The sequence below is a fragment of the Vicia villosa genome, linkage group LG2, assembly GCF_029867415.1.
Source record: "Vicia villosa cultivar HV-30 ecotype Madison, WI linkage group LG2, Vvil1.0, whole genome shotgun sequence".
NCBI lineage: Eukaryota > Viridiplantae > Streptophyta > Magnoliopsida > Fabales > Fabaceae > Vicia > Vicia villosa.
This window is the reverse complement of record NC_081181.1, coordinates 133,331,737-133,345,198: the sequence shown is the minus strand read 5'-3', so window position 1 is coordinate 133,345,198 and position 13,462 is coordinate 133,331,737. Positions and strand designations below refer to the sequence as shown.

The 13,462-nt window shown below is 30.7% G+C and overlaps 1 long non-coding RNA gene across 1 annotated transcript; it reads left to right on the top strand.

The window, feature by feature from the left end:
• The first annotated feature begins 292 nt into the window (after positions 1–292).
• On the top strand, positions 293–3,396 carry LOC131646839 (uncharacterized). The gene is made up of 6 exons (XR_009297645.1): positions 293–433; positions 818–878; positions 1,034–1,122; positions 1,306–1,449; positions 2,353–2,459; positions 2,536–3,396. It is a non-coding gene; the product is annotated as an uncharacterized LOC131646839 (long non-coding RNA).
• The last annotated feature ends 10,066 nt before the right edge of the window (positions 3,397–13,462 follow it).

Sequence of the window (13,462 nt, the reverse complement as noted above, 5' to 3'; positions counted from 1 at the left end):
AATAAATTTTAAAAAAAATATTTACTTATAATAATGACCAGAAAAACAAACTGACATTTGATTGCACTTTAAACGATAAACCAAATTTATTAAAAACTCAACAGATTGCCTGACATTTGAGGTGAATGTGAAGACATGTCTTGTATATGTACCATACAAATCTTTTTATGAGATTCTTCTCTTGGTACTTTCACTCTCCCCTTATCTCACGTCAACATCCAATAGTATTTTTGAGAAACTCCCCTACTTACTTTAAATTTAGACACATCCATTCAACTATTCAATTCACATCTTACAAGATGATAAATCATAAACTTACTCTATATAATAGTCACCATTTTCTCCCCAGAGGACACAGTTCAAGCTGCATGTGCAATGATAGTCCTTACGCGATAATGAAGCACTCTTAGGAATGGATGGAATTGGTAAACAGGTAGTAAAAACTAAAAATTCTTACTTTCTCTTCTTTTTGCAATCTTATTTTAAAATATCATCCACAATTCAGTTCACATCCGGGTCATCAGCATAATTCTTAGCGTAAAATGAATATTGTTGCAGTGTTCAGCTATGAGCTCTTGATGAAAATCAGCTATGAAAATCAATATATTGTTGCAGTGTTCATTAAAAACTAGATTTCATTGCCGCCTTAAAATTTTGAATTTGTTTAGCTCTACCAAGAATTCCCTTACCTCTAAAGAAATCACTGTATGCTTGATGAGTTTTGGCTTAGGTTGTTTGTATTTATTTGATTTAATGGTGGCTTCTTCAAAAAAATTTATGTACATTATTAAAGGTATTTAAATGCTGTGTTGTGCAGATTCAAGTGATTTTTCTATGCTAAGAGAAATCAAAATGGTCATTTTAATTTAGCGGGCAAGGTAATTTCAATTGGAATTGATTTTGATATTTGTATTATGAGTTTTAAGAAAACCTTGGATAAAAATTTAAGTATAATATGTTAACGGTAGTTTTTAACTTTTAGTTGTTACCTTTCCAAGGTTCTGATCTTTCGTGCTTTTTGTTGCATCTTAAGATACTTCATTGCTGGGAGGCTTTGAAAGATAATTGATCTGTCTATGTTTGGGACGGTACAGATACCCCGCCAAATATCATAACTTCAATGTGAGTTGAAGTAAAATTACTTTTATATTATCGGTTCAACTCCCCCCGAATGAATGTAGTACAAGGTTTGGATAAATCGTATTGAAAGTACATGGTTTGGATAAAATTGAATACTACTTTTCTAACACAAGTTATTAGACATAGGGGGATTTAATTGAGACTAAAAGTGTTCTCTTATTTCAGGAATTAGATTTGAAAAGAAATCAACCATCCACTTTCATTACAATTGGAATCTCTGCCTTTGGTGCTATTAGTTCCCAACGAAAAGTTGCTTATAGTATGTTGATATTTATTTCGTCTCTTCAAGTTTCTGATGAATTTTAATCGGTGAGTTTTCACTTCCCCAAATTTTTAATGGATTGCTTACCAAGTCTAAAATTTTTCATTGACAAAGTTGATGTGTTTGATTATCTCCCTGTTTTGTTACTTTTTCAAATTATATATTTAGCAACATACTCATAAATCTCAGTATGTTTATTTGTTTAAAGACAACTAACCTTCTTAGAACAAAAAGAAAAATAAGAGTTATGATTCTTTGAATCGTTTTTTATGACAATTTTTCTATAATTTCGCCGGCCTCGAATGTTCCTTAGCAAGGAAAATTACTAGCTTAAAGTTACACTATAAGGATGAATTGTTGATTGTTCCACTCCTTGTAGCATAAGATAGTTTGCCTAAATAAGGATTTGAACATGATTTTTTTACTAGTACGTTGAATCAAGATAATATGAGATCACATAAGTTAGACAAAATGTCTTTGGAAAATAACATGTCAATTTTACTGTGCTGGAAAGTTGTGCAATGTTTGTTACAGAATATATATCTATGACATAATGTAGTTAACTTGAAACGCATTTTTGTTTGGTGGTGGGTAACTTATAGAAAACTGCGCCAATTTTATTGTAAAATTGATCAATGGTAAGTAACTCATCGAAGGAAATTATAAATTTCATTCTCTATATATTTCCACTTCTCTATCCTTCTGTTTTTCATCTCTTTAACAAAGCGCATACTTATCATGCATTTTTGTTTGGTGGTGTGCGACTAATATAAACTCAATTTCATTTTGACTCCTAATTTTAATTTTTTGTTTATTATATATATATATGAGGTCATTAGTTGGAGTGAATATTTTATGCTCTTTAACAACACTTGTATTCATAAAGTTGAGTATATCTATTTGAAATTATGCTATGAAAATAACATGCAAGGATGACATAATTGGTGCAGGAAATAGAGAAAGAATCGGTACCATTATACGAATAGTGAAAGATGGAATACATATTTGAAAGTTGTTTAAGATGGAAAATAATGTTGAAGCACATGTGCCAAAGGAGGTAAACTGAGAATTTTTTTAAATACTAGTATTAGGGTACTTTAACACTTATGTTAAAACCATGTTTATTGTGATAGGGAGTAGAAGACTTGTCAACTGGAGTAGTTGATGAAGCAACTGGTGAAATCACTGTTGTTGATGATATTAGCGCTGCTGAGGATGAAAAATCTATTGAAAAAAATATAAATGTTAATAGTATGGAGGATATTCTTAACATGGACCATAACAAATTAAGTCTCCATGAGACAATGAAATTTCAATTTTCAAGCCTTGACATGGCTTATGCGTTCTACAACTGGTACTAAAAATGATTGAAATTACCCTGCGTCAAAATATTAACGAATAATTTAGGAAGGAACAAATTAAAGTGGATCCTGGTGCACACTATTTATCCAAAGGAAGGATAGTCAGGTAGTCCTAGTTGGGGTGTTTCATTTTTTATGTAGACAACTGAAGATGCGGCTAAAGCTATTGTTGCTGCTATGAATACTCCAAGGTCGTCTGTTATATATTCGTCAAATGAATAGGGTGGTAGCCAACTTAAACGGCCGCAGTATCAATTTACGAAATTGATAAAAGGCTTTTCTCGCGCTCCTTAAGTTAAATAGGAGCTACCAACATTCATTTGGATTTCCACTGACAAGGTAAAGATCACTATATGCGGTTGAACCTGCAGACAGTGATAAGGTTGCATTTGTTTTAAAGTGGCTGCATCTAGGCGTTGGATTTATTACGGAGTTGATTTTTAGCTAAGGTCTTTTATGCATGTGATGCGTTCGAGCTTGGTGCTTTGCTTGAGGCGGTTTTATGGTAGTTTGCAGTTGGTTGAGTGTAGAACCTTGTTTATCAATGTTTGTATGTATTTGAGTAGTTGTAATTAACTTTGGGGTTGAATTAGCTTTGGTGGAGTTTCTGTCATCCAGCAGTATGAATGTAACATGGATAATGCTTAATAGTTAATATCACGAAAATAACTTTGTGACAAACAAGAATATCCAAATATATTTACTTCCTCTAAACTTATCTTCCCTGTTCAACTCTACGATACAACAAAACTTCTCTGCAAACTATTCATCAAAACTTCTCTGCAAACTATTCATCGCAATAAGATTCATTCAAAAGCAACACCTTTTATTCTCAACAACATCAACATCTCTTAAATAAACCTATTATTTATAAAGCTACATCGAACGCCTTACATAACGGTAATAATCTTGTAATGACTTTTATGATTTCGATGGGTACAGGTGTTTGTAAATTGTAATATTGATTATGGTTGTTGCAGTATGAATTAACCGCATTTTGTTCTTTATCTTAAAAATGATAAATAACGTTATTTCGACACTTTCTGATATTGCTATGTCGCTGCAACTTTCATATAACAGACCATTTGAAACCTTTGCTGCATCAACTCTATGGTTTCAATATCATGATGAAGTATAATAATTGTGAATATATAATAAACTATCTTGTTATAGTTAAATAGAAATGGTTTTGAAAATGAAGTATGAATTATTGTTTGTGCAAGATAGAGTATATGTGGAGAGAATATTGAATAGGAATGTTATAGTCGGTTTAATGCAGGAAAGTTCCCAAACAAATATGAAGCCTGTAATTACAATTAAGTATAAGTAATTGTCGGTCGTGATATTCGTGAGCGTTTCTTTCGCGATATATAGCACTGCTGATGTAACATATTGTAGCTTATAAATTGATATTTTCTTTGTTAACTATACAAAGGATACATGTGTTAATTTTAGTTGTTAACTACAAGCAGGTCTTATGATAATAGAATTGTAAATGGATTATCGACAAGATTGTAAGCGGTCATTTGATACGGTAACTATTTGCTAACTTACAACCAAAGCTGTTCTAAAAGTTACAAAACTATTACAAGCATCAAAGCAAAAATTAAAAAATTATAGCCTAACCTGCTATAACACCAGGTATAGTTAACAATTTAAGAATATCAAGGAAGTGTTGACATTACTCAAGATTACACGGATAGAAGGAAGTGCTGACATTGTATATCAAGGAAATGTAGTTTAAGGTTACCATAGTACTGATTATTTATAACTTGAAATAATAAGTAGTATGTTATTCTGATGTCTTAGCAGTAGTGTTGTCTGATGACATTTAACATTTCTCTATTGAATTGGTATTTTTTTAATTTTAAAGTACATATCAACATCTCCACTATCATAATCACCTCTATAAGAAATGTTCACTAGAGAATCCCATGCAATTTTCTGAGTTGTTATGGCATCATCAAGCAGTTTCACATTTAAATCATTTATGCCCTATAAATTACTTGTTGAAAATTAAGATTATGTTCCAGCAATTACTATTTTCGATAGACCAAATGTCAACATTCCAAAGACTAGTACTTTTCTTTTATTTGGTTTCGCTGTATGAGAGCTTGTATTGTCCTTAGGTGAGAGGAGGAGAATTCGAGTCAGCGACAGAATCGTGCGATACGAGGGAAACCTCGAAGCTTAGCTAAGTGTAGTGCTTAGCAATCAAGACACATGTATTGATGGAATGAGAAATTCTTAATCTGCTTTAGGGAGTAGTGGAATGTGGAACTGGACATATTCGGTTTTTTTTTGCTATTCTCCCTGCGTCCAGCCTTGCTTCTGGATCTTTGCATATTCCCTCTGAACAACATCACATGGAAACCAATCTCAGAGATACTTTTTCAGGAGTACCTATTCTTTTATCCTTCTGTGATGATGAATAGAGCTATTTTTATAAGCCTAAAATTGGTAACACGGTTGGATCACATATTGATTATCTTGGTGCATAGTGCAATGAAATTGTTGTTGGATCACCTCTGCACGAAAAAACAACAAAGAATAGACAACACGTGAAATTAGCAATTAAATCGACTGGTATGCTTCAGCCGAACCGACAACACCACTGCCCGAACCAACAGACCGCTGCCTGAACCAGTTCAGCAACAAAAAACTCGCAGAACCTGAACGAATATCATGGTCATGTCATGTTATCACATCCTTCACCCCCAGCAGTTGATGGTGCCACACACTGGTGAAATACTCTATCGCACACAACAGAAAGTTTTGTTTCCTGAAAGATTATTATAGCGGTAGATCATTCAAAGGTTACTAACCATACAAATTCTATCATAAATTCTAATGCATTAAGTGATATATTGTGGTTCAGTAAAAGAAAATGGTTAATAAAGATTAGCGCAAGCTTTCCATGATAAAGAAACGCGATATGTTACTTAGCAGGTAGAAATTTGTTCTGTTTAAATTCCATATCACCTGCAGTAAATTGACCTTTTTTTGATAGACCTAGATTAACATAGGGGTGTGCAAAAATACAGTTAACTGAACCATATTTCTAACTTGAATTGTATTGAACCATAAAAAACTTAAACCATTTAAATGGTTAATGAACTGAACTACATATTATAAACAATTCAGTTAACCAAATTTAAGTTTATAAACCGGTTTAAACTTCTTTGAACTGTTTAACTATTTTATTTTTTATTTCTTTTAACAAATTTTCGAAAATTAAAAAAAAAAACAACTCTATATATTATGAAAGCTAAATATAACAAATTTTATAATATGTTTATTATATGGTGTCAGCTATTCCTATCTAAATTGCAAATTAATAATTCATTTGTTTGGCTGAAAATATGAATAATTTTTTTTTAATCTTGATTAATCAATTCCAGAAAATTTAACAATGTTAATGATTTAATAATCTTATATAAGTCATTAATAAAGTTTGCATTTCCAAGAAAATTTAATGTCTCAGAAATTTATCAAATGATAAATGTAGTGTCGGAGAATAATTGAAACTTAGTGTATGCATATACATATATGCTATAAAAATTATGTAGTATTAATTAATAAATAAACAAATATGGGATTAGCAAATTGGGAAAGGGGTGTGATATGTGAGAGGAACAATTTTAAACTTTAGATTAAAATAAAGGGTTTAGTTTAAATTGTTTCATTCAATTTGTCTCGTGATTTTTTTTCTTTCCTGCTAATCCCAATCTAACAACTAAACCACATTAATTCCCTTAAATAAAAAATAATATTCGCAATGCCTCTTAACTTTTATATTGTTTTTTATTTGTTCATTAATGAAAAAAGAAATGTGAAATTAAATTTTCTTGATTTTCTATGCCAACAAGAAAGAAAAGGTTGAGAGAACTAAAATTGTTGAAGACATTAAATGTCGTTGCATATCAAAAGTAGTGTAGGTGAATCATTTTTCATGACTATGGATTGTTCAACGACAGACGACTGTAGAATAAAATGAAAAGGCTGCACATGATTAACTTAAGTGGTGTTATAATCTTAGCCCTTTGTTTTAATATATATATATATATATATATATATATATATATATATATATATATATATATATATATATATATATATATATATATATATATATATGTATATTATGATTTTTTAAAAATAAAATTTCAAATAAATTGATTGTAAAACAAAAAATTTCGTAGAAAAAATAAATAAACTTTTATATAAAACTAGTTTACAACTACAAACTAGTTTTAAACCAATTTATATATACAAACCAGTTTAAACCAATTTATAACTGAATGTAAATTGTTTTTATAGTTAACTGAATTGTTATTAATGTGGTTATTAAAAACTGAACTGAACCATTTATATGGTTTGGTTCAGTGCAGTTCATGAACCACGAACACCCCTAGATTAACAACCACATAATCTTACCAAAAATGGTTGAGGTTGTAGTGGTTCCTATATATGGTTAACCATGTCCAAAGAGCAGTTTAAGTAATAATAAAATTGAGATTAGGGTTTAGGGTTACCGATACTCGACGCTTTGGCAATTGACAAACCCTGAAAAGGTGGGAAAAATGGCAAACCAAAAAAATGGGATGAGTGCATTATCGGTTCGGAGGCGAACATTGCTAACCCTAATAATAAAAAAAATAAAGAAGTTAAGAATGAATAAATAAAAAGGCACTTAGCTTTGCATTTTGAATTTGATCTGACATGGTTGGCGGTCAGAGGAAGCCTCAGGGTTAACCCTGAAAAATGGCAAGGGCAGAAAAATAGATGGAGTGAATGTATGCACAGTTCAAAAAAAATATAAGGGCAAACCCTAAAATCAAAGGAAACAAAATAGACTTTGAAATTTAAATGAATCGAATACTTAGCTTCGTATTTGACGTGGCGCGTAGTCGGAAGGCACCTGAAAAGCCAATCCCGAAAAGGCACAAAAAGAAAAAAGATATATTCTCAGTGTATGGCTAATTCTTATATACCCTGATTCGGGCGTTTAAATAAGATAAAGGCTCGATTTAATTAATTATTGGTTTCGCAACCTAATTAATTAAATCGAGGAAAGCAAATAAAATCAGACAGAAAAACGTTTCTGATGAATTTTTGGAATTAAAATAAAGCGTATACGAATTATTGAAAATATAAATATAATATCTATATAATATTAAGAAAATAATTTAAATAATATAAATATATTAAAGAAAATAAATAAATAAAAATAAATATTATTATTATTTAAAAAAGGTTTTTAAAATAAATAATGTATATAGTTTTTAGTAAATAAAAGAGAAGAAAACAAATAAAAACATATATATATATATATATATATATATATATATATATATATATATATATAAAAATATAAGTAAATAAATGATTTTAAGTAATAAAAAAGAAAAAAATTTGGAGGACTTAGCGTGTGATCTGGTGTGGCTCACGTATACAGTCCACCATGCGCCTCCAGCTGCCTTGCGTTGGATCTGAGAGCTTGATGAGATGAAAGGCCAGGATGGTGAGGGCACACGATAACGCATGTTTCATGTTGCGTGCAATCCATCTAGAAACCCAACCCAACACGCGCGCGAAGCAATTCAAACAGGCCAATCAGGTGATGCCACGCAGTCGTCTTCTACCTCTAACCCACACTTTTAACAGCGCTCTTTTTCAGACGCGCTATAATATGTCTTCTTCATTCCTGAAAAATAGCGAATAGGGGCAAACGGCCATAGAAATTTGGCGCAATAGCATGAACGAATTCGTCTTGACCATGCGAACTTGATAGTACCTGTCTTAAGGTCTAATTTTTTGTGGTTTAAAAAAACCCAAATTGAGGAACATGAACCCTAACATGGTATATTCCTCATATCAACGCCAAAACGCAATTAAAGCTCCAGAATTGATAAACACATCATGGTAAACAATAATATGCAATTATAATTGATTAAAGATGCGTGTATGTGTGGGTACGATGTAATTTAGAATTTGACAAACCGAGGGTTATTGACAACGATTCTGAGAGCTTTGATTCTGGAGGAGGATCGAGACACACTCAGAGATGCCTTAGGAACCAGTTTTGATCAATAGCAACTCTTGAATTGGCTTCAATCTCAGAATTGGTTCTTGAATTTTCTTGACTCTTTGCACTCGGATTTGATGGTTCTTGAGGCAAAAATTCGTAACCCTTGGCATCTGAATAGGTTGTATACTTATAGTGGATGAATTAGGGCAACAAAATTGAGCCAAATCTTGAATATTTGATTGGCATTTGGAGAAAATTTGATTGAAATTTGATTATGGAACTTCCTAATTTTGGCAAATATTTGATTCACTTTGTTTCAATTACCACATGTACGAAATTTGATTGAGTTTTTGGAGTAAATATGGATTAGATTTGATTCAAAACCAATTTCCTTCCAAATCTTCTAATTTTCCTTAATTTTATTGAATTTTAAATGAATAAAAATTCTTATAAAATTAATTAAAATCAAATAAATTCGTGGCAAGTGGTTTATGGGCTCTCAATGTCATAAGGAACAAGTTTGGGTCTTAAAAATATAGGCCCATTAGCAAAAATGTTCAAATTCTTTCACATTTTTCCCTCCAAAATAGCTCAACTTTGACAAGGTCTATCTCTCTCAATTTTTTAGATATGGAAGTGTTCTAGGACTTTTTAGAAACCTTAGAGAGTCCTCTAACCAGTGTCTTTGGTCTCATATCAAAATGATTTTCCATGCTCCTTATATATCCTTTTGAAAAAAGTGTCTTCTTGTTGACTTTTGGAAAGGACCTATAATGTTTTGATCCATATCTCTCAAATGAAGCATTTTTAGACTTGGCATGTGACAAACAAAGTTGTAGAGAATCAAATTTCCTTCAAGATGAGCTTTGGATGGAAAATTTCTGATGTTCTATGTGAGAGTTATGGCTGGTCAAAGTTCAGTTGACTTTCTCCTGTGGAAACCCTAATTTAGAAACTTTTTGAATTGTTGATTTCTGATCTTTCCTTGATGAATCATGATCAATTATTGATCAAATGGTGAATGATACTTCAATATGAGGATCTTGGCAAAAAATCAGGGGTTTTGACTTTACTTTGACCACAGTTGACTTTTAGGTTAACCTAGTCGACTGTTGACTTTCTGAACAATTGAATGACCAATTCTTTGAGCTGAGACTTGATACTTGTCATAGAGGTAATGTGAGATATATTGAGCCATATGGGATGCCTTGGAGCCATTGATTCATTGATTTTCCTTTGAACAAACCAAACCCTAGTTTCTGAGCCTTGTTTAGGAGAGTGTGTCTTGGAGCTTTATGTATTGATTTGAGTTTGTATAAGAGAAATAGTATGGGCAAATTTTGGGGTATGACAGAGATGCATCTCCGAAGTCTGGAAAAATCTAAAAAAAAATACATCGGAGATACATCTCCGAAGCAGGGGCATCTTGGGGTTTTCGCTGGGGGTCACCCCATAGGGAGGTGGATAAAGAAATTTCCAAATATTATTATTCAAAAGAACAATCAAAAGGAACAAACGCAACCGCCTCATTAAAAACCTTATAACTAAAAAGAAAAGAGTGCGGTGTAAAACGACGATAAAAATTTAACAAAAGTGATTGAAAAAAAGCACAACTAAAGGGTCATACAAACTAACTTAACTCTAATGCTAGGGGTCATTGTAGATATGCCTACAATAAATTATAGAAAACTAATTGAAACTATTTGATGTCTAAACATCATTCAATGTGCCAAGCTTTTTCAACCTTGTCCATCAAGATGCCTTTATATCCATTGTGGTCACCTAATAGCAAATCAATTGTCGCCTTCATTGTGACAACATCTTCATTCATCTGTCAAAATTAATTGAAAATATTAGTATCAAGTCAAATATTTAATATCACCAAGATAATTGACCATGTTAGCTCTAAAAAGTACCCACCATGACATGGATGTTTGGTGTGAACGAAGAACCCTTTGCTAGCCATTGTAAGACCCACACTGCAGAAAGATTTAAACTTAGATTTAACCGAACATAATTGTTCATGAATAAAATATACCAATTGTTGACTTGACAAGCAGTCTGTGAAATAATCAAATGAAATCAATGATTATTTTAAAACATGAGGTATGAAGGGGCATGTGCAACCTACACTATTTCAAAATCAAACCTCAACCTATAATAATATCAAAGTAAGCCATTATTGTGAAGTTAATTATGGGATATACCATACAGAAAAATGGGAAATGTGACATAGATGTGTATCATTGAGGTTTTTAGTTGAATTGCAACATATTCACGCCCACCGGAAAGGGCTGCTGAATTGATGAAATAAAACAGCAAAAAGGCTTGTCGCAGCCTCTAGAAAAACAATGAAACTCGATGTGAAGGCAGCTACCAAAGAGATGACAGATAGATGTCAGATTGATGAGACCGAAAAAAAGCAAGCCTGCTGCGACCACTAAACCACATTATATTGATCCATTTAACGATAGTTCCGCTTCCGAACTATCGCCAGAAACCAATAGAAATTTATGCGACGAAATACGCGAGTAAAAACCAACCGATATACAGCAGAGCTGCAACCAGTGATATCTGGATCTGCATACAAGAACTTCACTATTAGAGATATTTCTAATTTCATTTTTGCAGCTGCAGTTTCAATTACATCTCAGTTGTTTGGACCCAGCAATGTCGCTATCAATTACAACATTCTCATAACAGATATCATGAAGCATTCTTACTCAACAACTAATAGTAAGTTTATGAGATTAATTCAATTATTAAAATTGCATAATAAGAAAAAAGGATAAAAACAACCGCCTCGTTAAAAATCTTATCAAAAAACCCCAAAGGGATTAAACTACATTGAAGGAAAAAAGAGTGTAAGGTGATGCAACAATAACTAAATCTAACAAAATTAGTAAAAAAAACTGTATAGTAAAAAAGGGAAAATTCCTACGAACTAACTTGATTCTAATGCAAGTGACCATTGTAGACATGCCTACATCGTTCTGAAGAAAACTAATTGAAACTTTTTGATGTATATACATCATTCAGTGTGCAAAGCTTTTTCAGCCATGTCCATCAAGTTGTCTTTATATTCATTGTGGTCACCTAACAACAGATCAATTGCCACATTCATTCTGACAACATCTTCATTCATCAATCGAAATTAATTTTATAATATTAGTACCGAGGCAAATATTTAATATTCCAAAATTAATTGACCATGTTATATCGTAAAGAAACCCACCATGACATGAATGTTTGGTGTGAACGATGAATCCATTGCTAGCCATTGTAAAACCCACGCCGCAGAGTGTTGGATGGTTATTCAAAATGAACAATCTATAATATAAGAAAATTAATGTTTGTGGAAAAGTCCAAAATACCCTTATTTGATTTTTTGCCACCACATTAAAATTGTGGTTTTTTGGTCTTTGTACCATAAAGTTCTTGATTTTATTATTAAAATAATACAACTCTCATATTTTATCAAACTTATCAAATCTCTCTTTATTCTCTATTTTTTTTCTCTTTCATCACTTTCTCACTTCTTTCTTCCAAAAAAAATCTATTATTGATATATATTTTTTTGTATACGAAAAGTGGTATTTATGATCGAAATATTTTTTTGTAAAAAATGATATACGGGAAAAGTTTATTCAAAAAATTTATTATTGATCTAAATATTTTTTTATACGGAAATTTAATATTCATCCAAATATTTTTGTAAATGATACCTATATAAAAATAATATTTGTATACGGAAAAAATCTATTATTTATGAAAAATGGTATTTATGATCCAAATATTTTTTATTCAAAAATAATATAGGGAAAAAATATATTATTGATCTAAATATTTTTATATATGAAATTTACTATTGATCCAAATAATTTTGTAAATGATACCTAAACAAAAATGAAGTTTGTATACTGGAAAAAAAATCTATTATTAATCTAAATATTTTTATATGCGAAAAATGTTATTTATGATCCAAATATTTTTTATTCAAAAATGGAATAGGCTAAAAAATCTATTATTGATCTAAATATTTTTATATACGAAAATTTGCTATTGATCCAAATATTTTTGTAAATGACACCTAAACAAAAATAATATTTGTATATGGAAAAAAACCTATTATTTATGAAAACTGGTTTTTATGATCCAAATATTTTTATTCCAAAATGATATACGGGAAAATAATTTACTATTGATCTAAATATTTTTATATACGAAGTTTACTATTGATCCAAATATTTTTGTGAATGATACCTAAACAAAAATGAGGTCTGTATACGGGAAAAAAAATTTGTTATTGATCTAAATATTTTTATATACGAGAAATAGTATTTATGATCAAATATTTTTGATCCAAAAATGGTATACGGTAAAAAATCTATTATTGATCTAAATATTTTTTATACGAAAATTTAATATTGATCCAAATATTTTTGTAAATGATACCCAAATAAAAATAATATTTGTATTATTATTTACGAAAAATATTATTTATGATCCAAATATTTTTTATTCAAAATGGTATATGGGAAAAATCTACTATTGATGTAAATATTTTTATATACAAAATTTATTATTGAACCAAATATTTTTGTAAATGATACCTAAACAAAAATGAAGTCTGTATACGGGAGAAAAACTATTATTGACCTAAATATT